The 27,197-nt window shown below is 39.5% G+C and overlaps 1 long non-coding RNA gene across 2 annotated transcripts; it reads left to right on the top strand.

Moving 5' to 3' along the window:
• Positions 1-261: 261 nt before the first annotated feature.
• Positions 262-27,197, top strand: LOC310883543. 2 transcript variants are annotated; one of them, XR_014573588.1, is made up of 3 exons: positions 262-8,252; positions 9,791-15,720; positions 16,697-27,197. It is a non-coding gene; the product is annotated as an uncharacterized lncRNA (long non-coding RNA). The 2 variants fall into 2 exon arrangements; XR_014573589.1 differs by having other exon boundaries at positions 9,791-16,772; positions 18,925-18,976.

The raw sequence follows: 27,197 nt of genomic DNA, 5'->3' as shown, positions 1-27,197 counted from the left end.
AATATGTCAAAATAGCTTCAAATGTCTTCCATTATGTTCTTTGTTGCTCTGCTGTGTTTCTGTCTCTATCTATATTTTATTATTAGGAAGGTCTGCTTTTACTTTTATGATGTGAAGTCTGTCAAAACAATGCATTAAATAATTCTGAATCATTATTATCCAATACTACTTCTGTTGCTTTCTTTCTTTCTTTCCTATTTTATTTTATTTTATTTTATTTTATTTTATTTTATTTTATTTTATTTTATTTTATTTTATTTTATTTTATTTATTTTATTTTATTTTATTTTATTTTATTTTATTTTATTAGATGGTCCAGGATTGAAACCTGCTATTTGTTGAATACTATACGGTTGTGGCTGAAGTGTTCTTTTGTCTTCCTACTCAGCAGCCCTTAAAGTATTGTGTTCATCACTCAGAGACCTGAGGGTGCTACCTGTGACTCTTTCAGGGGTCTGGATGATATAGGTATGAGTCTTACATTGATGCCATTCTTTCTGTCAGTAGTGAGAATATGGTTTGCAGCACTACTGATGAGGTATGGCTGGCCATCAAGGTCAGGAAGGACAAGAATTATAGAATTATTTTAGAAAGTGTGCTACCCAATGCCTAAGTGCTACTTGGTCTGCACAAAGGCTGTTTTTGGGGAGGTTCAATGGAGAAATTATGTTAGTTGTGCCTACTCTTCCTTGAGACTATCTTCTAGTTTGTCTGATCTAGTTTTTTTTTTTTTTTTTTTTTTTTTTTTTTTTTAATGTGGAAGGTTTTGGCCTCTTATTTGGCTTCTACAGGTCGTCACTTGCTTGAACAGCTTGTGTGTGCTAGATGGCACTGAAGATCAAGCTCTAGAAAAAACACAAGTAAATGTAGACAAGCAGTGTGTTACATCTGTGCTGTAATTTAGTGTTAGAATCGAGTGAAGTTTAATCCACTGGCACCTGTCTTTATTTTGTTAGCCTGTTGTCCTGGGCGCTATAGAACTGGAATAATTCTTTCATGAGATGTCAGAACCAAGAGACAGGTTGAGCTTACTCTGCTGCTTGAAATGCCAGTGTTCTGGGTGTGCTTGTAAAAGTAGGTGGTCCCTGTACAGGCATGTAGACATGTATGTATGTGTGTAGATATGGTTTTATATACTTCAGATTGCATTAAATTTTTCCCTTCGATATAATTTATAAATGTTTTTGCAACCATGGTCATGTCGTTCCTTCCCATCTGCCTCTGTCCTGCAGTGCTGCTCCATGGTTGCCTCTATTTGGAGGAGGGCTGGATTCCAGCAGGTATCCAGTATTTCTCCCTGGTTCCCTGTGCTGGAAGAGCCACATTACTAGTATTAGTTCATGGTATTTCTAAATCAATGTAAATGAGCAAAAAGTTGTGTAAGTTTTTTGAGATTTTACTGGTGGTTCTATAACACTGCTAATTCTTGCCCACTACTTTGGCAAGCACCTATGTACCTACCAACATGATAAAGGTTTATCCTTCCCTGCAAAGGAATGGGAAAGGGAAAAAAAAGGGAGCGGCAATATACACCTTTATTCTGAAGAAAGCTCTTTTTCATGAAAGCCATCTAATATTTTTATTGTAGCCAGGGAAAACGATTTTCATCATGAAAAAAAAAGACAAAGACATTTAAATATTTATATTTCCTTCTGTTTCTGATAATTTTGATATTCTTAAATAAAAAAACATGAAAGAACTCTACTTAAAAGCTGCTTTGGCCTATTGATTACTGAAGGCAAAGTAGTATAAGAGGTGCTTATTCATAGAAGAGAAGGATATACCTACAAAAAAGTTGTCATCTCTGTTGCCAATGTACTTTCAATTGCAAGTTACACCAGATCTTTGGACCTTTTGACCTGCATTGGTCCCAGAAAGCTATTACTGTTCTAAGGGGTGATGTAGTTTTATGTGTTTCCACTAATGTCACTAAAGGGATATGTTTTCTTATTGGAGTCTTTCATATATAGGCTGAGGAATTTGACCTCAGCTCACCCAAAATTGTCTTTTGAAATGCAGAAGTTGGGAAAAGAACCTGTCATGAAACTCAAGCCTGTTAATATTCCTGGAAGATTGAAGAGACAGGCTTTTTAAAAACAACTCTAATGTTATGAATAATTATCCCTCTGAACTTAAGGGAGCCTAGAAATTCACTGTTAAACTGCATGAGATGCTTCTTGGTAGTCAGTACTATATAACTGGAAATTTGGCTGGTACCCAGATAAGGAATGGGAATTTCATTCTAGTTTCTGAGTGTAGTGTGTAATTCTTTCTTTCCTTACACCTGGAAATTCTTTTTCAAAAATCATATTCTTTTGCTTTCTAATTTCCTTTGCTGTATCATAAAATACAGTATTGAGCAGAAGCTTTAGAACTTTAATTTTCAAAATATTAAAATATAAAGCTACCTTGAAAGTCCTACAGTCTTCTAAACATATCCACCCTCCTGGCAAAAGACAGGTTGATTGTTTTCGGTATTTAACAAATACTGTTTTGCATTTTTTTTTTTTTTTAGAATGCATGGTCTTAACACATGTGAAATTATGATTGGCTCTATGGCATTTCTTGAGAAATGTTAGCAAAGCTCATGCCTCTATTCTTATCAGCTGAAAACTGATACTTAGGTAATAATAAATTTCCTATTGATGGATCTTTGTGGGATGAGAGTATCATGTCCAGACAATTAAAAATCTCATGTGAGCCCAATAAGGTGGAGCCAGGACACGTTTGCAGGCTACAGATAACATCAAGAGAATGGTTCTGCTGCGCTCAGCAGCGAAGTACCTGTGGCTGCTACACATAATATTTTATGGATACAGTTTATTCCACCCCAGAAGAAATTTATATTTTTCTGTAGATTGGACAGCTATAAAGAAGTGTGAAGAAGGCTTTATGGGTATTCCAGGCCAAAAGGCTGGTTAGACCCCTCTGAATTAAACATGCTCTGCACATGATTGCAGAGGCGACAACTCAGCAATGCACCTGGTTCCTTCCTCATCTGTTCCTGTAAGGTCAGCTGATGAAAAGATAATTTTGGAACCATTCTCTGCTGATGCTATGGGGTATATTAGAGAATAGCAAAGAATGGCTAGGCATCTTCACATGAGACTGACACCTGTCCCCCACATCCTTCAACTTGCCAGTGTTGGATATGTATTAAGGAATAAAGCATCAGGTTGTGCCAGAGTAAAACTGACATGCTGGAATAAAACTGGCCACCCTCTTTAGAAAACAGGCAGGTACACACTTTTTCAAATCCCTTTCCTTGGAATATTTAGTTGTCTTAAGAACCAAACCTGGCCATTTAGGGGTGGAGAAATGATGTGTTCTTGTCCTTCCCAATAGCTGTGTTACAGGCATAGCCCCGTCCCTTTGCAACAGCTACAACTGCAGTAGCTGCAGTGACAGGTGTGCGCCAGAAAGCAGATCTTGACCTTTCTGTTTGTGAAAAATGGGTTGTATTGTGCTTACTTCAAGTTCCTGGCAATGAGCATTAGCCCAGCAAGAGCAAAGTGGACCTGGAGACTGCTGTATTTTAGAAGGAAAGTAAAATCTAATGAATCTATTTAAAGTAAGTACATGTACACGTAAATGCAGGCATCTCTCTCTCTATCCAGGAGAGGATAGGCTTTCCTGCCACACAATAAGGTCAGAAAATATCATGAGGGCACAGTATACTGGAGTCATATAGATTTTAGGCATTGCATCCTAGAAGCAGGGAAGAATTTTGCACCATAGGTATAAGAAAAAAGCTTCTCTGGCTCAGCTATCGCTTTGAGATAACTGCTAGTAAATGCTGATGACCTTTTGAAAGGACAATCTTTGTAAATAAAGGAAAGATGAAAAATAATGCTATAATATATCGGCCACATTGCTAAGGTGAAGATAAAGTGAAAGGTGGAGAAGTACAACAGAATACTGGCCTAGAATGAAATGAAGCTATATCCCCAAAAGTGTAGGTAGAGATCTTTTTTTCCCACCTTTAAAAAATTTATTTTATTTCCAAGTGTTATACAGAGCTTAGCTGAGGTTGTAACCTGAAATATCTAAGAACAAATCTTCCCCTGTGAAGAAATTATTTTTCTTTGCTGGAGTAGGTATTGAGAACCCAGTCAGATGTTTATGCATCAGCAACTGTGAGGGGACTCAGGAAAAGTGTTTCCAACACTGCAAGGAGACAGTTTAAGAGAATGAGCTTTGTATAGGTATCTCAAAGGAAACATAATGGAGAAAAGGGAAGGAGCAATGGACTTTTTCCAAAACCTTCAAGTTATTGGCATCAATTTGTCTGGGCCAAGTGTATGATGATATATCTCCTGCTATCTTGGATGTAAGGACTTTTTCAAAAGATGGTTAAAGACAACTTATTAACAGCTTCATGTATGTGAGCTTGCAAGCGTCAGTCAGGAATGCTGTAGGAGATCTGGTGCATTTTATGCTGTGTATTACAGAGAACTTTTGTTCTGCAGAGGATATATGGGAGAATGAGTCCCAGAGATAGGAAAATGGTTTAAAAGTAGGTGTACCAAAGAAAGTATTGTGAAGTTACATGAATGATGGTACTAAAATTTCAGAGGAAAGCAATTAAAAAAAAAAATTGGAAATGGTTTCAGGTGAATTCCGTGGCTTTGCTAAAATGATATCAGATGCAGGAATGACTTTATTCCCTGGACATACCCTTTTTCCATACAAAGTCTTACTTAATGAAAGTGGATTTTCTTAGGCAAAATTTGTTTTCAGAATTTGAAAGAAAAGAATAGTTCTAATTGGGAAAGAAAATGAAAAGCAGCAAGCTATTGTGAAGGTTAAGAAATATGGGATGTTACATAGAGTCTCCAACTAGAGGGAAATGCCACATAAGTATTTTGGTTTTGGCTAGCTGAGAAGCACACCAGCCTCTGTGTTGACCAGGGGAAGAATGTGACTTTGGTGGCATATCCGTGCAGGGAGCAACAGAAATGACTGAAGACTCCCCTAGGACTTTCAAATACTGCATGCAGTATGCTGGGGAGAACAGACTTTGTAGAGACATTGTTTATTAGGTGGAGGCATGTCAAATACTTTCCCTGAGACTTGTGGCAAAGTTGCAATGGAGTCCCAATGTAATAGTAGACTAGAAAAGAAAAAGCAGGAGGTAGTGATGTTACCTGGCACTCAGGGAAACCTCTAACTCTCTTGTACAGATTGGTAGCCTTTCTAACTACCCTCGTGATACTGAAGCTTGAAGCATCAAGCTGCCTCTGAGGACGTAAGTGCTTGCCCAGTCTGTACAGTTGATGTGACTGTCAGCTGTGCTGGGTGATTGATGGCTGTTCAAGGTCTTTTTGTAAATTGGCCTTGTATCCTGGATGGTAGAAGGAATAAGTTTGACAGTTACTGTGATTTTTTAAGCAGCATTCCTTGTCAGCAGTCAGACCTCTGCAGATTGCTTTCTGATCCTACTGAATAGCATGCCAAATATATCGTTATTTTATGAGCACCTTTCCTCCCCCTCCACCCTCCAATTTCCAAAAGTTTCTGGGGAGTGTGAGGCTCATGAGCAGAGTGCTAATACAGCCCATAAATTGTACTGCTGGCAGTACAGTGCTAGAGCATGCCCGGGGAGAAGATTTTACAGCTCCTACCAAAATCCTTTGCTCTACACCAGGCACGGTATCTGCCATAATGGCCATAGCTTGATTCCAAATTGCAATTTACTGTTAGCTGCCATACATTTTTATTTAATTTGTAGTGGGCTTCAGAGGCTAAGGCTAACAGTTAGAAGAAAAGCATGAATCTCACTATATCAACACTCATCAACTTCCTGGGAAGGTCCCCAGGCTGCACCACCCAAGGCAGGCTACACCTGCAACTCAGGTACTCTGGTCACAAGCTGCCCCAACTAGGGGTTTCCTCCTTCTCTATTTTTTTTTTCCTATACATACAAGAGCTTTCATCTGAACTAAGACTAGCCAATTTGAAGGGGTAAAACCCACTAGTACCATACACCAGAACAACAGATTTTACATGCCAAAATATTCTGAATGTTGAGTAAGAGCATGGTGGAAGTAACACCCCATGCATGCCTTGTTCTCATTAAGCGTATGGCGTCAGCAAAGCTCACAGAATGAATTTGAGGGATCATTGAACAGACCTGGTACACCAGTCCAAATGTAATATATGCAACTAAATTTTGTGCCTAAGCTTTCTCTATCTGCCAAGGGAGAGTTAAGCACCTGAGAATGAGATACAAAAGAGGCAATCTGCATAACCATTGTTATGCTTGGTTGGTGTAAGGAATAAATGCAAAGCAGCCCCAGCGGAAGGGAACAGAGTGTAGAGTTACCCCACAGCTGGGTGCACAGGGTCAGACTTGCTTCAACTTTTCATTCAATTTGTTTGCCAACATTTTCTTCCAGTGGAAAGAAAAGATGTAAATGGTACGTAATTGGATCTTGCTCTGACAGTCAAAAGAAGTGTTCCATTATTCCAAAATTTGCATGTAATCTCTCAAACATAAAATATTATGTTTTAGAATGACCGTAACTTCCTTAGCTCACACAAATAGGAAACAATAAGGATCCTGGGTCACTCACAGACTGTAATAATGGGAATCTTGAAAAAAAAATCCCTTAGGCAGAGACGGTGGTATTCATCACACAGGGGTCCTGCTGTGCAGGGTACTACATAAAGATGTAGGAAATGACACTTTGTCCCCCGATCTCTAGTTATTGTCCTCCTCTAGTAGCTGTTAAGTGCAAGCCCAGTAGCCTGTTTGCGTACTATGTGATTGGTATCAATGTTTGTATTAGTATTCAAAAAACAACAAAGGGTGTGTTAAAAATAGCAGGGATGACAGAAAGAGGGCAATTACTTGGTTGTGTGAATAGGAAGGATAATATTAAGTTACTGTGTAATTAAGGTTAGACCAAGGTGAAGTAAAGATAGCAAACAAGGAAAGTAAGTAAAGGTTACTCATTCTGGACCCAAAACTATCCCTACTGAATTTAATCACAGGTTTATGCTGACCTCTGTGAAAGTGAGTAGGAGCAGACTTGAGGTTAATTTAGGGACATATTTATAAGGCAGTTTAGTGAAACTTGATAATGTATAATAGAAAAAAAAAACACAGACAAATAAATAAATGGGAACTTACTGAAGTTAGATCTTGGAAGCAGTTTGATTTGAACTGCTCTCTCACATCATGCTGTGTTTTTATTTTTATTATGGAAGGTGAAATCCACGGTTTTGTTTCACATTAGATTATTTATGGACATTTTCAAAAGGCCCAGACTTGGATGTGTTCTGTCACTGGTCAATCTCAAAGTGCTGAGCTGCTTACCAGCAGGGTACCAGAGCTGTTTTCATGCTTGACTGGACAACATTTGTGCCTTAAATCCCATCTTGTCCACAGCTATCAGAAAAAGATTCTATGAATGAACAGTCATGGAAGTTATTGATTTCTCCTCTGTGCTCAGAGGAACATTTTTTGGTGGGGTTGTTGGGACTGTCTAACATGGTTCAAGAAAATCTTTTGTGAGATGGTGGAGGAAACTAATTAAATCTTCATAGAAGAAAAGGACTTAAATGATGAAAGATGGAGGTAAATTACTTAGCTAACAAATAGGTGCCTTGGAAATTAAGGTACAAATTAGGTTATCTAATTTTTCACTGTGAACCTAAGCAGTTCCATTAATATGATTTCCATCTTGTGATAATATTTCATGGTTCATCAGGAGCTTGCTGAGACATATTAACGACAGCTGGAAACAATGGTACTACAAAGCCTTCATTTGCAGGTAAGGTAATGAGAGTTTTTCTAAGAAAAGGAAATAAAAAATGGGTGATGCTTTCATGTGTTGGTACATTCATACTACTAATGAATGTAGCGCTGTACATGTCCAACTGAATATAGCATTTGATTGCAACTTAGAAAACTAGTCTGATTCCTTTACCCTCATGCATGTTGACCACGTTGCCATGCAGAGCTGCACTGAGAAACATGGGTGGTGTTCCAGGTAGGCTTCTTCTGGGACAGGGACCAGGGCTTTTGTCTCAGGGCTGGTGCTCTCTGTGATACTTGCTACTCTGTAGTACCAATATGACTTTTTCACCCTATTCCCCTTCCCTCTGGACACAACCTGAGCATCACCCTTGAGCTCTTGCTGTTATTTTGCTTTGCTTAGGAACTGCAGATGTAGAGGCCAGAAGGAGGAGGAAAGGAAAGAACACCTAGCTGCTGCTCAGAAACCTTTACTGGCATCTTTTGCGAGGTACTGGGCCAGATTTTCCTTTCTTCTGATAACCCATCAATCCTCTTTGTGCTCACTAGCAATGCTTAAGCACAATGTGTATAGTGGCGGAGACAGATGAACAAACAGACTGTGGTTCTAATTTAAAAACATCGGTTTTTCAGCAATAGCTATACAAAGTGCATGTCTGACAAGGGAAGAGGGAAATATTCATTTTCCTTTTGAAGGGTGACTTCAGCCTCCAAGTGATTTCACCATGGCTTCAGATCTGGCCTCCTTTCCCGTCCCTGATTTTTCTCTAAGATATTAATCAATGAAGTCACCAAGCAGCAGCAGCAGTTGCTATTTTACAGTACCAGGCAATGGCAGTGTTCAGCTAGGGCAATGACAGCATCACTGAGCCTATTTGTGACCTTTTTTAAGCAGACTACTGCATTTTACACCAAATGGTGTAAATGCCCTGTGTGGTAGATAGATCAAATTGGATTCAAGTCAGGTCTAGCTGTGAAAAACTTCTTGCCAGTTCCAGAAAAGATATTTACATTTTTTTGCTTCGAATAGTTGTTGGCTTGTCAGATAGCATTTTGAAAAGCTCAGAAGTAGTAGACCAGCTTAAGAGTCTGAAGACAAGTAGTTCAGGGATACTGCAGATACTCTCCCCTGCTCCTCCCACCAACCCACCAGTGTTCTCTGTTCTCTACCCTGGCACTCATTTGGGCTGCACACTGAGTAGGCTCGTCAGGGGAGACACAAAAGAAGACTGACCCTTTAGCAATGATGTTTCTTCAAGCTGTGGAAACACAGCTTTTCACCTTTTGACTCTAGTTCTATGTAGGCTATGTATCATCCATTGAGGTGACACACAATGTATACTCACGGGCTCCAGCTTATTGGCCTTTATAATATGCTCCTGCACAGTGAAATTGCCCTAGTACATCACTATACTGGATGGATTTTACAGATCTATTGTACATTACTAATGAAATAAGCTCTCTCTTCCTTCATTAGTAACTTAACAGGTTTTCTGCTTCATGTCAGTTGTAATTCTTATTTAATAATACCAAAGGATAATCTTTTTGTTTCTATGTCAGCAACATGGATATTTTACTCCTATTATATTGCTAACATGGTAGTTCTCAGTGCTCCTGCATCAGGGGGTTTAAATGAAGACCCTGAATCTCCACAATGTCATCTTGGAATAGGACAGGTGTTCCTTTGGGGGCATTAAGGACAGTGACCCTTCTGCACTTGCACGTTCATAGAAATAATTGTCTACATGCCCTATGCAGCAGATCCAGATTTAAGATGTAAAATCTGACCTGAGAGGAAGAAATCAAGAAATATATATGCTATATATGAAATATATAGCAGTCAGAGGCATTGCAGTTCTTAATAGATGAAGAATTCTAGCAAAGCTGTAGGTAGTGTATCTGTCAAAGCCAGCTGTTTCCTTGGCACTCTGTTTCAAGGGAAAATTAAAACCCATGATTATCTGCATTCAATCTATACCATAAGAATGATGATGCGATTAATGATCAAAGCTCTGTTTCTGTCTCAAGGGTCCCCCTGCTGTTTACATGCCTACCTCCTACTTAGGAACCACAGTGATAGATGTAGCTGTCTGACACAGAATATATCCAGTTGTTTGAAACATGATGCCCTGGCTGGTTCATGCATGACCCTGCTTGCTGAGTCCTGTATGATGTAGGTATGTTGTGGGTTTGTGGACAAAGACGATAAAAGGAATGACATGCTAATATGCATTTCACTCAGAAGCAGCAATATTAATAAGCTTATGTGACTTAACAAAGATTCGATGATGGCAAGGTACATCTGATTGTAACTGGAAGATACATTTAATTATACACAATATAAAAGATGTTATATACTACTCAAAGACACTAAATGAAAGACATATGTTACATAAAGACTACATATGAAACTGGGTTAGGTGACATTATGTCAAGGGAAATCATCCCTTTGAGTCATGAGGATCAGAGTGGTCCCCCCTGCTTCCTAATCTCCTCGAACCGAAGAGGTAAGGAGCCTAGGTGTGGCTGAGTCCACTCCTAGTCCCAGACTTGTTCAACAGTTTATGTCTGAAGGATCATATGCATTATGTGAATGCTGTGTGCTAAGATTATGAAGTGTGATCACAAAGCACCATTACGGCATGTTAGCATGCTGTTACTTTCCCCATCTGCTCACCGTCTATCTGTAGCAATAAGGGTCCTCTCAATCTGCAGAAGTAATCCTGAGAGGTGTCCCTGCCCAAGGGGAGACCCTGCACGCTGTCCTTTCAGGCAAGCTCAAAGGGCTCTTGGGCCGCTCACTGTTTATGGGGTAAGGTGATTGACTTATGGTCATATTTACATATGGATGTTAGTTTTCTTCCAAATTTGGCTCAGGTAGGGCTTTCTTCCAAATTTGGCCAGTACTGGGCAGGGTGGTGGTACTGTGTGCATTGCTCAAATTGGCCCTTGGGTATTTGTCTTCTGTCTCCCCAAAATCCAGGATGCAGCCTTTGTGACCAGACACATCCATCACGATTGCCAGTGATGGTTATCTGCCCAGGCCAGATGCTCTGATTAAGTGGGGTGGGGGTGGGAGTACACCATCACAATGTATCTATTTCTTACTTGTTTAAAAACCTGCAGGAATTATTTGATGCATATTAATGGTATCAGCCTATGGTCCCAAAGTGACAGCTTTAATTCAGTTATAATTAGTTTCAGGGCTCTCCTGCTCTTCATAAACCACAAGAATGAAGAAGGCTCTTTCACTTGAATGATTATCTTATTAATTCAAAGACCATGTAAATGATCTCTACTATGTATTATACCTTATGAAATGCTCTTTTATTTTGGTTCTGTTAAAAGCTTTGCCTTATTTTATGGTCATTTTTATTCAGTGATTTTTGTTTCTTTTTTATTGGTCCTTATTAAAATGACCTACTTAGGAAAAAGAAGAAGCTATTGTCCTTTCTTTAGTCATTTATTCTAATTGCTCTTTGTTTGTGTGTGAATATGGCTTGTTTTTGCACATATGGTTCCATCTTTTTATTTGTTGGATGGCTCTTTGGCTGCTCTCTTCTTGAAGAAGCAAGATGTTTGGCAGCGATGTTCATCGGAGCCACTCACACTCAGGCAGGCAGAACAGATAATGCCTTAGCCAAGGCCAGAGGCTCAACAGGATTGTCAAGGGCAGCACTTACACAATGAACCATCTTTCTCTTCAGCTCAGCAAGTATCTCCACACCTTTGTAACTCATTGCCCAAGCAGGTCTCCCTCTGTCAGGGCACACCATGGTTGCAAAGCAGTGGCTACTCGTCATCTGGAGCCACGATAGCTCAGGGCATGTGTCTGCTGAGACACTGCATGCTCTGCTCCCAGCAAGCAGCAGCAGATTTTTTTTTTTTTAAAGTTGATTCAGGATCCTCTCTCTCATTAATTCTATAGGATATAGGGTCAGGACACTCAGAGGTACCTGGGCTTTGGTACCCCAGGAGAGTACCAATGGGTTGTAGCTCGAGACTTTTACGTACAGTATAGACTTTAGGCCCCTTCTCTGAAGGTACTGGGTTTAGCATTGTCACAGATATACTGGGGATCTGATCCAGTCTATTTTTTTCTTCCTAAGGTGTGCATGCTGTTGGGGCGGGAGCTGGGTAACTGCTAACACAGTGGAAGTGCATTTGTTCATACATGTGAATGATTATTCATAGAATATTTTTGCTTCGTTGGCCAGCTCTGTCAAGTATCCACCCACCTACAATAAGCAAACATAGAAATACCACAAAAATAAAGACTTGAATACTTAACACACTGAGGGCTTGAATCAGATCTTCTTTAATAACGTTCCCTTCAAAGTCAGCTAGTAACATCACAGGGCTGGATCTGATGCCAATGCAGTATAAAAGATTTTTTTTTTTTAAATACAGGGTATGATAATCACAAGAGATATAAAAAAGAAAATGCAATACATAGCAATCTATGTTTAAAAAAATGATTATCATTGGTTTTCTCTCATTTCCCTAGGATATTTGAAGGCACATGCATTTGGATAGATGAGTAAGAGTCTTTCCTAAAGGAGCAGTTCTGACCTTATCTTTTCAGAAATTCAATGGCAAAAATTATATTTTCTTCCTACTGCCATTTGGGAAAAAGAAAACCTTCACCTTGTATCCTACTTCATGATCTATTTGCTCTTATGCCTTTTAACTATCAATCTTCATTTACTTTGCTGTACAGAAAAATTAACCTTCTAGGAGGGTACTTTTTAAAAAGTGCAGCATAATTCCTCAGTACTATCAACACTTGCTGAACCTCCACTGGTTATATTGGGTTGAAAATGCTGTTAGCGTCTGTACTTCATCTTCATATCAATGAGAGCCTGATGATCAATTTATTTTCTTGTCAAATACATTCTTTAATGGGTTGCATTTTGTGTGGTTGACTATTCTGATAAAATCAATTTAATTAACTATCAAGATCTGACAGAACACATTCAGGAAACGTCATTCATTTCAAAAGAATAATAATTTCAATCAAAGACAAGTTGCCAGCCATTCTAATGAGGTATCTCAACATTAGCAGGATTTCATGCTAATGATCAAAATGAAGTATTTCAGGGTTTCTAACAAATTATGATTATAAACCAGATAGTGCATTAATACCAGGGTACACTGTCACTATTTATTCACCAAGCCATCAGTGTTTGAAACAAATTCTTATGAGCATCTGCATGTGTAAGTTGGTTGGGAAAAGAGGGAAACAAATTATCCTCCACTCAGCTTGTCATTCAGAAGCTTGGAGTTGTACCGTTCGCTTACCACAGGGAGCTATGCAATACTCTTAAAGCACATTTCATACTTGGTGGGGTGCAGGTTCCCTGTGACCAAATAAGCAGTGGTGTGTGCAGCTTACTATAGTTTACATTGCTGTACTGTGCTATCACTCCATATTATTATAGTGGGAGGCTGAATATCAGCAGGGTCTATTACAATACTGGATGATTAAAGTACTTCTTGACTTTCCACAAGATTTTAAATTCAGGATGAAGGAGGGGGAAGCATAGTGTGTGAGAGAAACACAGAAAGAAAGGGAGAGGATTATGCTTCAGCAGCCTTCGTGATAAAAGAGTAGTAATTAGTTTCAGTAAAATCCCATAATAGTTCTTTTGCACTTTGCAGGGAACCAAGTGGCAGACAGATAAAACAAATTACTTTACTCAGGGCAATTAGCGAACTATTACAAGGTTCTGCCTATGTTTCCCCATGACTGCAAAGATCATGCCCTATTTTTCCAAGAACTTTATGTTCCTGAAAATCTCATCCATTTTAAACCTATCATTGTGCGTATAACACAGCCACTACGTCTCCCTGAACACAGCCCACATTGTAGTAGAGGACCCAAGAGATAATGAGTTCTGTGATCATGCTGAGGGGAGGGGGAAGTTTTAACATTTGCTGCTTACTCATCTGAAATAAGCCTCAGTGTTACCATTGTGCACACGACTCTCTGACGCACAGTACAATGAAAAAAACTGAGTTTTTTAGTCCTGCACATAGGTTATGCACCAGCATTGAAACTGTGCACTGCTGATTTAAGTGTTCAGACTTCTATGGCTGATTCCTAATAGTGACCTCATTGGAAAGAAAAGAGGATTTCTAGGCAAAGGAGTAAAAAGATTTCAGACTAATCAGAAATGGCTATGAAAATGAGTTTTCAACTTTTTTTTTTTTTAAAAATTTGTATTTCAAGAAGGCACCTGTCTTTCCTGAGAAATTACAGATTGTCTTCATGTAAGAGTACATCAGCCACTAAACAAACTAATAGAAAAATACCTGAACATATTTGGTACAGAAAAATTACAGGTTTGAAATAGCTCTTTTGAAGAAAACCTCTTAGTGTGCAGTCAGCGTTGTTTAACAGTTAAGTTTTAATGAAAATTATATGAAATATGAAGGTAATCAAATTTACAAATGGGAAGTTTAATTTTTTATTTATTTTTTTATTTTTGACAGAAAGCCCTTCCCATTGCATTGAGACCAGGAGACTCACACTGTTGTAACATGTCTGTGAGAGTGTAGGAAGTTGTATTAGATTCTTTGGCAAGACTTTGACCAAGATCATCAGCTCTATAGACATACGCTGCTTGGCCATGATTTCAGTGAAGAATATGAGTTTCACACCCAGTCCTGCAAGACCTTGAACTCCATTCCAAAGCCATTGACCACTAAGTATTAATAGCGAAAAGCATTTTCCATTATAACTAGGTTTGCTAGAATTCAACATCCCTTTTTACTGACAATTGATGGTTAAAATCAAAGCTTATTTTTGGTTGCGGAGGTTTGTTGCAGGTTATAATTTCTAGTCAGTTTCAGCCTCCTTGTTACTTTCACTTCTGGACCTCCACTCCTCCTCCACAATTTCTGGTCTGGTCAGCCAGCTGTTTTAGACCAGAAATTATAGCCTGTGCAGCTGGGGTGAAGCCTAGTGCTGGCATCTCAAAGAAGAAAATACTCACTGAATACTCATGAAATACTCAAACTTAGCAGCAGCAGTCAGAAGAACTGAATTGTTTTAGTTGTGATCTCTTCCCATCACTCACCTTATCTTTCCACCAGTGATTAATGTTGGTGAGAAAAGAAAATAACATGGTGTAGATTTCTTGAAATGTGAGAAGTTAGTGTGGGCTAAAGGCACGTTCATGAGCTTGACAGAATGGTAACAACACTCGGTCTGCTTGGATCAGGGGGGAACTCACGGCTGGGCCTGGGACCGCAGGTAATGACTCTAGCAAATAGACTTACAAGAAGAAATAGCTTGTCTTTGGAAATCATGTTGGAAGGACTTGGAAATCTTTACATTATCAAAACCAATTTAGTTGTTAAGAGTACAGTTTTGGTGTTATCCTTTTGGTGAAACGTTGATCAAGAATTGAACAGAAAATATGCTTAAAGGAAATGTTTGTGCTATAATCATCCCTTTAACTTTTGTCGTTCATTTAAGCAGAATTTATTATTAACTTTATGGAGTAATGTTTTTACAGCAATATCATTTATTGCACACTTACAAAAAAAGAAGAGGCAGCACTCACATAGATTACTATGTTAATATTTCCTCATAAAGTTGCTTATTAATTGCCATATTTACCATGGAACAATATATGCTATTTCACAGCAATTTTTACATGCTTAGTCTTCTGATGCTACTGTTGTCAAACTTTAGTATTATTGTTGCTTTACCTATTCTGTTAAGGACAAAGCCTGAATTCACGGTGGTCCTTGAGAACTTTTGTCACATTGGGTCCAGCAAAACTCTGATGCTTCTTATTTGCCTTTATCCATAGCAAAGTAAATCTGCTTCACAGAAGTGGTACTTACGCTCTAAGTCCTGGTATTACAGGCTGGGGGGAATCATGAAGGGAACAGAAGATAAGAGCAGCAGCAGAATATCCTGTGCTAAACCCAAAACCTTTGGAACTGTAAGTGTCCATACCCTGATTTTCTTAGAGAAATACAATACTCTCTCCTCAGCTTCCATGTAAAATATAAATGCCATTAAAACCAACTTAAGCTAGCTCTTTACAGTCTATGCACACAAAAATTGTGCTTTGGATTTCCGTGGAGGTGTTGCTTCAATAAGTACTTTAAGCTCACAGCCTCCACAAACCTCTTTCTTACAAGGTCAGGAAATCCTGCATGGTTGCATCTGGTAGTTCCCTCAAAGCTCTGTTGTTTCCTCCCTCAGGAGCATGCCAAGTGGTGGAGAGCTGAAGGCATGTGTTATTACACATATACGCATATTACGCATATGTGTTATTATGCATATCTCTAGCCTCGGTCTGAGTATGGAGTTACCATCCTCATACTGTATGCAGGGAAAAGGCAGCAATGAGGGCTTTAAATTATTTCTAAATGCCTTCTGGGGAGGAGAAAGGGAAAGGAACATTACAGAACACATGACCATTCTTAAATCAAATTTGGATCTTTGCTTTACACCTCTGACCATATCAAAGCTTTTGTAATTGGAAGTGTGTACCTAGAAAGAACTTGGGTTCCCGAACAGCCTAGCTGAAATAAAAGTGAGTGCAAATGATTTATCTTTGATGCAGGAAAGCACTTGGGTTTTAACTGTGTAACATAGCCAAAACTACTCTGGACTGAAATGTACTCAGATGACAAGGCAGACCTCATAGATGCTTGAGAGGCTGTGGTAATCTTACCAAAATGATTCTGGTGAGGTATTTGTAAAGTCACCATTTTCCAAGCAAATATTTTTAATGTGAAAACAATGTGAATATAAATTGAGGTAAAGCAAAGTGTTACTTCACCAATAGAATTGAAGCTACATGTTTTATGGGACAGCTGATCACTTACAGCTTTAAATGGATATGTGAATTTGTTGGTGTGAATAATAAAGGAGCCTGTTTGAAAAACAGTTCATTTGATTTTTCTCAGCGATGACACCTTTATGGCCTATTGATCAACCTGCTCTGCCACATGGAAGATGGAAGTATAAATGTGCTGACACATGGTAAGTTTGTTTGCTTAAAATGCAGTAACAAAGAGTGTTAATTTTGCCTTTTTATTCCTGAACACTAGCCATCTAATTTTCTGCATTATTTTTGATATAAATGTTCAGATATGCATCTGGTGAAATTCAACAAAATAACAAAAATTCCTTTAATTCTGTGCAATTTCTGGCCAACCTGGCAGTCAATACCACTAAATCATACACATCTTTCTGCCTCAGGACAGAAGGTAGAGCAAGGCTATCTAAACACTTCTGGTACTTATTCAATATCAAAAAAGGAGTTTTTGACAGAGAAAAAGAAGAGCACCTGTGGCTTGAGAATAACAATAGAGACTTGCACGCTTAACAGACCTCACATGTGCAACAAGGAGCTCCTACAAACATCATCTCAACACCTGAACCCTGTGTCTCAACTTCAGATAAGATCTTCCACTAGTAACAGTAATGCTCTGTTCCTGTGCACCATTTACCCTTTAAAGTTCAACTCCAAAGAGATGACTCTGCAAAAATGATCTCTGGGACATTCCGTGATAATTCTCAGCAATGAGAAACCTAATCTGCTAAATTTCTAGATAAAACATTTTTTTTTTCAATTAGCCAGCCCTGCACAGCTAGGTTGGGAAGATGAAAGTCAAGATGTCTTCTTTCATATTAACAGTTTACTAACAATAAAGCACTTATCTTGGCCTTAGCAATTCTGTTGGTGGTGTGCAAGACGGATTATAAAGCACATCACTACTCTGTAATGTAATGGACTCTGCAGTGCTAACAAGAAGGAGTAAAGGTAATACAAGTATATTTCAGCCCGTAAAGCAAACAGACAGTATTACTGAATACACACACGGAGCAGATGGCTATAATGAGACATAAAGTTTGCACAGACACTCTCGGTGCAAATCCCCCCAACATTTTGGTCCTGATTTCCCATCATATCATATCGAAACTGCATTTGCTCACACAAATCAGGCAGTGGCATCCCCACAGATGCTCAAGCTGAGCGTGCAGGAACATTTTCCATTAAATCATTGTTTTGTAAAGGAAAACAAAATATTAAATGAAAGGATACATACCGTGATAGTGAATGCATAGCTCAAAAATTTATTATTGTTTAAAAAAATAGATGTCCCAAAGCTGAAATATATTAGATGAAAAAGATGAAGTATTTCTGTTGGATGCACTGCCCTAGGTCCTTATGGGATTTAATTTTGCTTCATCATGTACTCTTTTATTCCACAGTGCATTTACACTCCCTGTTAAACTACATCTCTCATGCAGACCAGGAGCTCTCCTGGGACACACCGTGCAACATAAAAGAGATAGTCTGGCTAGAAAACCAGGCATGAAGATGAAAATGGAAATGGGAGATGTTTGAATCAAAGTTACAGTGAGGCATTGCAGCTGCATTTCCAAATTGTATTATTTCAGCTTTGATCAGATTTTTTTTTCCCCTAGGATAGATAGGTTGCACATTTTCAGGCTTAGTTTTAAGAGGAAAGGAAGTCTATAGACAGGTGACAACGAAAAATTGCTTCCTCTAATTTTTTTTGGAGGATAAGAATGGGAAAAGAAAATGCCTTCCAAGGAACTCTATCTAAGAGAGCAGATGCACCCTATGGAGACTTAAGCCCATCCATGGTGATGTGAAGAAGCAGGAAATTACATATAACAGAAAGTTTCAAATTTTTAAATAGGTTTTGTCTGGTTGTAAAACAACATAAGGTTTGTACCTCTTAAAGCTTTTTAATTATTAAATAGTCCTGAAGGCACCTGGAAATTAAAGGATAATTGGAAGAAATAATAACATGATGAGGAAATTGGGGATGCGGAGCATTAAACTATCCTTCAAAGTGTCAGTAATTAGAATTAATTAAGATTCATGACTAGCATTGGAAGACTTTGTGGAAGAAGGGTGATGCTATAGGGAAATATGAGGGGTTATATGATTTTTTTCCTCACTGGCCATTTGACTATTACTAGAGAAACTTTGAAAAGTGTTTTTTTTTTTTTTTTTTTTTTTTATGGGTTGTTTTGCTGACGGATTTCTAGGATTTTGTTTTGGCAGTAAAATCAATTGTTCTCTAAATGGTAGGAAGACTTTAAATTCTAATACAAGGACAAATGAATAGCTAACATTACTTTCTAATGCTTTCAGTGTCCAGAAGACTGCTCCCCTGCATGTTTACATTGCACGGAAGGAAGAATAGGTAACTCTATCAGTAGCACTTAATTTTGCAAATATCCATATTTACTTGCTGTTTAGAAGCAAATGTTTCCTGTGTATTATATGGTCAGTTTAGCAAGGATGTGTGAAAATTGGACCTCCAATCTTTTCTTGCAATAACATGTTTATAGAGAAACTTCAGAGTTTCTTCATGAAACCAGAGAGTGAGACAATGATTTTATTGTTATATTCAAGGAGGTATGATTCTTGCATGATCAAGTATCCTTACATGTCCTTTCATCAAAAATGAATTCTATATTAGCTCATCCTCTGTCAAGTTATATTTATGGAGAAACTTAATATTCACTCAGTGTTTTGCTCCCTTTGATGTCAAGTGAATAAACACATGAGGAGGAAGGTGTTAAAAGCATATTTTATGTGTGTACCAAACCACAATTATACTTGAAATTTAATTTTTGGAAATAGTGTTACTTTTTTAAACTTGTGACTTCTGTCCTCTTTTTGGTGACACCATTTGTGCTTTATAGCTAGGCACACAAATGAATGCTTGCTGAACCTGGGAGCTCAGCTGCCATTTTAATCATCCCTACCCAGAATTCAGAGCATCAAAGATGCTCCATTGCTGCCACAGCCAGAAAGTACCTGTTTTCCTTACATTTTTCTTGCATTATTCCACCCACCCAACCCGTTTGCAGCAAGTGGCTAATCAGTTATGCTTGAAACACAGGGAAGGCACAAGTGTCTTCCACTCTGCTCACAGTGCCTGCCTTTCCCAAGGCATCATGCGGTAGCTGAGCTCATGGAGCACCGACAAGGGATACAAATGGCTTCCCCTGTGTTTGCGTTTGCATTGCCTATCCCTCAGGCACCGATTCAGCAGCAGCGTGACGGCCCTTTCTGGTGGTGTGGAAGTGGATCAGTCTTCACAGTTGAAGCTAATCCTATTTTTGTTGCTGATTTCATAAGTCATAAACCCCAAGTCAAGTCCTGGGTATGAAAAAGTTCTCAGCAATGTTGTGGGAGAGGAGTTGGATGCCTACCAGCTGTATAGAAAACGCTGGCATGCTTTCTGGTGTTAAAAGGATGCAGCTCTCCTTCCTCAGCAAGAGTAAGCTTCACAGGACTAAAGGTCCACTTACCCTCTTTTTCTGGAGGAATCACTAATTAATTCCTATATGAAAAGTGGAAGATTTTTTTTTTTTTTTTTTTACTGAAATGAATAAGTAATCCTCCTTCTAAAAAATCCTCTAAAGTAATGGTGAGTAGGGTACTTTCTGGCACATGGCATCTGAATCTGCTCATCTGGAGGCATGAGGTGACTCCAGGTCTCCCATGCAGTGGAGTAACCAGTGTCAGATATGGGATTGGAGAGTTCAGTAATTTTTTCTTGGGCAGTGTCTTGAGACAGAGGAATAAACTGTTCTTGCTCTTTTGTAAGACTCTCTCCCCATCACCCCCACCTCTGTAGGGCCTTTCCTCCCATGTCACCTAAGTTCCTGCATGAGGCACAGTGCCATCTCATCACTGTGACGCTGTGACACTGGAGGGAGAGGAACTGACTGGACAAGGAAGTGAAGGAACGAGCAGGGCTGTGCCTCACTGATTTTGCTTGGGGTAGCACTTGGATTAAGATGCAGACATCAACTGCTGGATAACATGCAAGCAGATCCTGGCAAAGATTTGCTAGTCTGGTAGCATCAGTACAGGTGAGGGCTCCACTGCTGAGCTGAGGAGCCTTACTCCTGCTTGTGGTTCCTCTTCCAGAGTGAAGGAGTAAGCAGCTGACCTGGTGGCAGGTCCTGAGCATCTCCAGTCTCCCTGCTGTGAAACCAAGAAGCCAGTCCTAGGGAGGCATAACATTTTTTGGTCTTCAGATGACATACAGGGCTCTGTGAGACCAACATAGACAACTGCTAGACAGCCACAGACCCCATGTATTTACCCTGTAAATCTTTGGGCAGACCCACCCAGGCTAGCTCTGTTTGGTCAGGTTGGCTCCAGTACTGAGTGTGTAACCAAGACCAGGTGCCCTACCTGTCCACTCTGTCTACTTGCAGGCTCTGCCCCAGCCTCCAGCTGGGCTCCCTGTGTAGGGAGGCTTTCCTCCATGGAGCAGCCCAAGAGACTGTGCTAGCTCTAACTGACTGGAGTTACTGTGGGTGGGGGGTGGCACTGGACCTAAAATAGAACAGAAGGAAGCATTAGACCCCTAACTCTGAGGCCAATCAAGCCAGAGTTGTCTCAGGGCTCACTCTGTAACATTTGGTTTAAACCCAGACAGTTTGAATTTTGAAATACTTTTTTGACAAAATCTTGGTGGAAAAAAAATCAGACTAGCTCTGTTCATACTTCTAGAGAAAACATTATCTGTCACAGATAATGGAATAGGTAGATAATTCTCTGCACATCACTCAAGTATGTTGTGTAGTATATAAAGCAAATAGGTGCCCAAGTACAAGGTTAATCTCTTTACGAGTTTTTTCTCCTTGGTTTCTCATAGCTCTTGTGATCACTGGCAAAACATTCAGCTTCTGCTGTAAAATATATATCAGACAACCCAAATCCATTTTTTTTAATGTTTGTTTGTAGTTATGGGAACATTTTTTTCTTGGGATCTAAAAGGTGTCAAGTTTAACGTAAGTCCATATATATGTGTACACATATGAGTGTGCAAAAGCTAGTGTGAGTGAGGGAGACTCAAAGAAGTATAATAGAGATTACATGGCACTGTAGTTTGTGGCATCTAGCTTACGGCACAGGAGTACAAAAATTAGATTGTCAATGAACAGACAAAATATGGAAATTTTTATTTTCTCTCTCAGAAAAGTGTTCTAAGTAACCTTATCTAAATCTACAGTATACAGTATATCTGTTACACATCAGTGCTTTAGAGAGAAGAAATATTTTCCCTGAATCTTCAGAACATTGCAATTCTACTTATTAACAACTTTTGTCCAAAAAAAAACCAAACCACCATATATATGTATATTTTTCCCTAGAATAAAGGCAGAAGTTTTGACTCTTAATGGAAAATTATAACTAATTTTTGCAGTACTTCTTCACAGCCTCCTTTTTTCCAGTGTGTAGATTTTGAATAAATTTGCACATTTTAGGTCTCTGAAAAATTGATTTTAAAAAAGATGCATGCAATTGCTTAGAATATCTTTGTGTGGAATTAGCCCTTGATAACTAAAGCAACGTCGTCTTAAGATAATGACATTTACTGTGTGCTGGTAAGTGTAAGGCAGAAATGTGCTGCAGAATGTCTGTGGAAGGGGAGATTTTTGTTAAGTTGGTATTCATTCTTCAGTACTAATCACCACGCATTCAGCTTAAAGAAAACGCACACCCAAAAAATCACGAAGGTTGTATTGCAAGCTCACACACAAACCAGGCCGCAAAAATCAGCCTTCTTAACCTTCTTCCCTTGTGTCAGGTTTCCTGGTGAGGTGCTTTTCAGGTACAAGCCTCGGGCTTTGATGCCAATCCCGTAAGCACCAAGCAGGCGAGAAACAGCCCTTGGCCCCGCACCACAGGCCCCCGCCCCGGCCCCGGCCCCGGCCCCGCAGCGCCCCCGGTGCCGGCGGAGCCTCCGGCAGCAGGCCCGGTCCTGGAGGCCTGCAGAGGGCGATCCTGCCCGCCAATACAGCCCGGATCCCTGCCTGGCTGCTTCGGGAAACCGTTTCTTAATTACTTGCGTTAAATAATAAAATATTTGCCGTCGAGACGGCATTCAGAATACCAAAAGAGGGAAATCTGTAGACGGCTTAGTACCCGGACTATGAATTAGTATTCTGGGTAGCACAGGCCGTCATAAAATTACACTATCTGCTTATGTAGGAACCAAGAAGTGCATTTATTATTTATGTGGTTCCAGGATCCCGTTTACTTGATAAATTATAGATACACACCATAAAACTGTTTACCATTCTCAGCTCTGTCAATTTGCATGCCTACAGCTTAAATATATTCTAGATTAATTAATTCTTAAATGTATGTATGCAAGTTTATTTATTTATTTTACAGTTTATTTTCTTCATATTTGGCGTCTGCTGGTCCCTGCACACATTGCGCGTAGAGAATGAGGCTGGAAGAACAACCCAGAAGTCCCATACAGGAGTATTACTTAGTTGGTCAGGGATTTTAAAATGATGGATACATACTTGTTTTATAAGGTACGACAGACTCTGGGGTACAGGGAAATGGCTTCCTATGCACAGAAAATGTATAATGTCACTTTTTGTTTAATGCATGGATGTAATTTGCACAGTTACAAGAACTCCGGTGTAGATCACAGTTTTGCTTTTTGAGCAAACCCAGTCTTTCTGAAGTGGTTTCTCAATTTGCACTCATGAATGTGGGTGTGAGCACAGCTGTGCTCTGCCTGGCCTCTCAGAGGTACGATCCCATGGACTCCACATTTCCTGGATGGTTTTCAGGGGGACTGAGGTCACAGGCACCTTAGACAATGGGTGTCTCCGGTATCGTAAGTTGGAAAGGGAGATTAAAGCTGTGCAGGCTCCTGTCTGAGTCCTGTCTCATTGCAGCTTTTATAAAAAGGTATGGTAAAGAGTGTAGAGTGTGTACTAGTCATGGTGCAGGGTTGTCGTATAGCTATTTTCCAACCTACACATGAGCAAAATGACTTACATTAATTTTTACTTTAGACTGAAAAAAATCCTGGATGAAATCGGATGGTTTTGTGAACAGAATGTGGTTCGGGTGTGTGGTTTTGCACCCTGAGGATCCTCAGTGGTGCTGGCACTGCAGCACAGCACCCAGCCCCACAGCAGGCAGGGGGCTGGGGGACAAGAGAGAGTGGGGACTCGCAGCTGTCATGCAGCTTCTTTCCCTCAGTGACACAGAGGCACTGTGCAGTTAGAAAGATAAATATTTGTGTTTTGAGGGTCAGCTATGCCTGCGGTGGATAAAGGGCTCAATAAATCCTCGTCTGTCCAATGAAGAAAACAGTGTTTCATGCTGCTGTTGCATCAATAACATTTGCCAGGTCCACCTGGAGGTCAATGGTATGCAGCTGTGCCCTCCAGTCTCTCGCTTTGAGCTGGATTTTTTGCCTTTTCTCTTTTCTACAAATGCTGATTTTCCCGTGTGCGTAGGATGAATATTAACTGGCAGCTGGAAAGCCGCTCCTTGTTCACCTAAGCTGCTGCCCTGGATCCTATATTACTAATGTGCTGTAGGGTTAATACATATAAACAGAAAAGAGGCAACATGTTTTAAAAACCAGCAGCTCTCTCGGAAAGGCTGGGATAAATGCCTCTTCTTGTAGTGCATAGATTTGGGCAAACTATTAAGCTGTGTTCTTTGTGCATTAAAATATGCCAATATATATTTTGTAAATATATTTTGTCACCTGCTGTTATTTGATATTTGCTTGGTAATGCAATGGATCTCCTTATATACAACAGGGTAGTGACTTCAGAAGACATTTTGAGTCTAAAGAGCAATATGTCTAGAGTAAATAACATTTCGTATTCCAGGAACTGTTTATTCTGAGTAACAGGAATATTTCTGAATTATTATCCTGACATGATGCTCTTTGTCATCCGTTCCCTTTTCTGTCATCTCCCTCTGTTAAACCCTGTTGGATTGTCCAGCAATGATGAGCCTTTTCCAGTAATAAGAAATATAAATCCGTATTACCATTATATGTGCCCATATTCTGTAGGAATCCTCTGTAGTTCCTGGCCTCTGTAGGGCAGCAATGTGTTACATACTGAACGTCACTTTTTGTCCATTACTTTTTGGTTTTCTTCTATAAGAAAGCAATGGATTTGCTTTCTGAGGCAGCTGACCCTTTATAAACTAGCCACTCAGGTCAGTAGTGACTTCAGGTGTCTTTTGGTGCCTCTAAACAATTTTACCACAAGGTCTGGATTCCTTCAATTTCTGAGCTGACAGAGAGAGAGAGACAGAGAGACAGAGAGACAGAGACCTCCATATCACATTAATTAAAACTTTAACATAGATTTGTTTTAATCTCATTTTCACCTCTCTCTGTGAGCTTCCCAATGCTGTCAGCTCTCCCAACAGATCTCGTTACCCTGGAGGTTTTATAAAGCTAGTCACAGGATTCATTTGATTTTGTGAGAAATCTGACTTGTACCAAAACAAAATCTACAGTAATAGTAACAATAATTATAAGGAAGAGGAAAAAAGAATTTGTGGTCTCTGTAACTCAGCACAAAACCCCAGACATCAAATGAACAAATAGAATGAAAGGACAAATGATAATAATAAAAAATCATTTTATTTTTTCCACCTGTGTGATTATAAACAAAAAGAATATTTATCTCTTTTTAGTCTTGACACGTTTTTCGAATGTTTCAGATTGCTAAAATTACATCCCAAGTTCCTTGAAAGTTTATTTAATTAACACTTCTATACACTGATGATGCATTTTAAAAGGTAACACACAATTTCAGCCAGCTAAGAAAAAGACAGAAGTGAATCCTGGATCCAATGCTGTGTGGAGGTACCTCTAGGACATCTAAACTCTAGGCAAGAGGAATAAAAAACAGTTTCAAAACTGCCATTGAATTGTGACTCAACTGGACATCTGAATGATGCTTCAAGTGCATCTTCATTTACTTACTTGGGGAAGGTGTCATTTATGATATGAGTTCACACACACACACACTGGGTCTACACATCAGACAGCCTGATATATATTGAATTCAATGGGCATTGGAAGAGATAACTTGAGAAACTTGGCATAAACTTGACGACTGGAGTGGTTTAAAAATTCTAACTCTTCAGAAGAATTAAGCTGAGCTCCTTATTTGTTAGGCATCTGCTTAGATCATGCTAAGGAGGGCCTTATGATATCCTAAGTATAAGGATACACTAAGGGTATCCTTAACACCTAGATACCCACGGATTTATTTTATAAAACTTGTGATTCCCAACAGCTGATACTCAGTGTACTCTGGGGTTGTGACATCTCCTGTGTAGTACAGCGGGGGAACTCTGCCTAGGCTGTGCTCACTTACTTAAGAGACGTTCTTCTTGCCCCTACACTTAGGCATAGGTATGGTGCTGACTATCACCTTATTGTCACTGCTACCTTTTTTCCAAATTCTGGCATAAGTTCAAAGGACAAAAGAGTTCAAAGATATCAGGCCCTCTAAAAGCTAAGCAGATTGGAGTGTCAGTGGAACAGTAACTAAATACATACACAGGCACTTCAGTATGAGTAACCTGCTTTGGAGTGACCTGCTTTTGAGCACTGGCAGTTCCTACTGAATTCAGTGTGACTAATCTTAGGAAGGTAGGTTAAACATTCCTAAGAAAAGCAAAACCCCATTCTGCTAAAACATAGGTTTCTAAAGCACCGTCCAGTGCATTTTAGATTTCGCTCAAGCGTTGGAAGCTTTGGGTACAAGACACTGAGGTGATGACCTCATTGCTGCACAGTCATCCTTGTTAGCTCTTCATCACTGCCCTGAACTGCTATTTCCCTTAAGTATATTGGATTCTTCCCCCCCCCCCTTGGTACATTTCCTTCAGAGTTGTTTTCCCCTCATATTGAGAGCACTGTTTGTAGCATTCACCCTTTTCAAATGTTGAGAGGTGCTGGAGCATCCTTCCTTAAAGTCCCTGGCTTGAATTGCTAGGAAAGTGTATTTAACATAGCTCATCCAGAAAGACTGGTTAAGTAATTTATTTGTATGCCTGCTTTAGACCACTGCATTTCATTTATTAGAAATGTGGTTTTGTTGAATAAAAATGGGGGCCTTCTCTTCCCTTTTCTTTTTCTCTGTAAATGTACAGCTTGCAGGAAGAATATGATGGCTTTTTAATGTGATATGTTCTTGCTGTCGTTGTTTGGATAACTAATGTCACACTAGGGTGAAAGAAAGGGCCCAGAGTTTGGCTGCTTTCAAATCCTGCTTAGAATTGACAAACACAACAAAGCGTTGCACATTCACAACATGAAAAAAAGGAAATAATAAATAAAACCAATGAAAATGATTAATGCTCTTCACTTAGAGTTAACAATGACTTCTCCACAGTACAAGAGCTAGAAAGACACACCTCGTAACAGACACAAATGTGTACTGAGTGCATGGAGGGGGGTGAAAGCACCTAGAATCCCATATGGCACTGAGATTTGCAGCTCCTTTAGCCAGAGCTGCAAAAACTACAGCACTTGGAGCTCGCGCTGTTCAGAGAAACATGGTTTCTGCCAGCATCAGCATTTTCCACTGCCAAAAGGTCAC

Source organism: Anser anser (genome assembly GCF_964211835.1).
Source record: "Anser anser genome assembly, chromosome: 1".
Lineage (NCBI taxonomy): Eukaryota > Metazoa > Chordata > Aves > Anseriformes > Anatidae > Anser > Anser anser.
The sequence above is the reverse complement of the archived record's forward strand: the minus strand, read 5'-3'. Positions and strand labels throughout refer to the sequence as shown.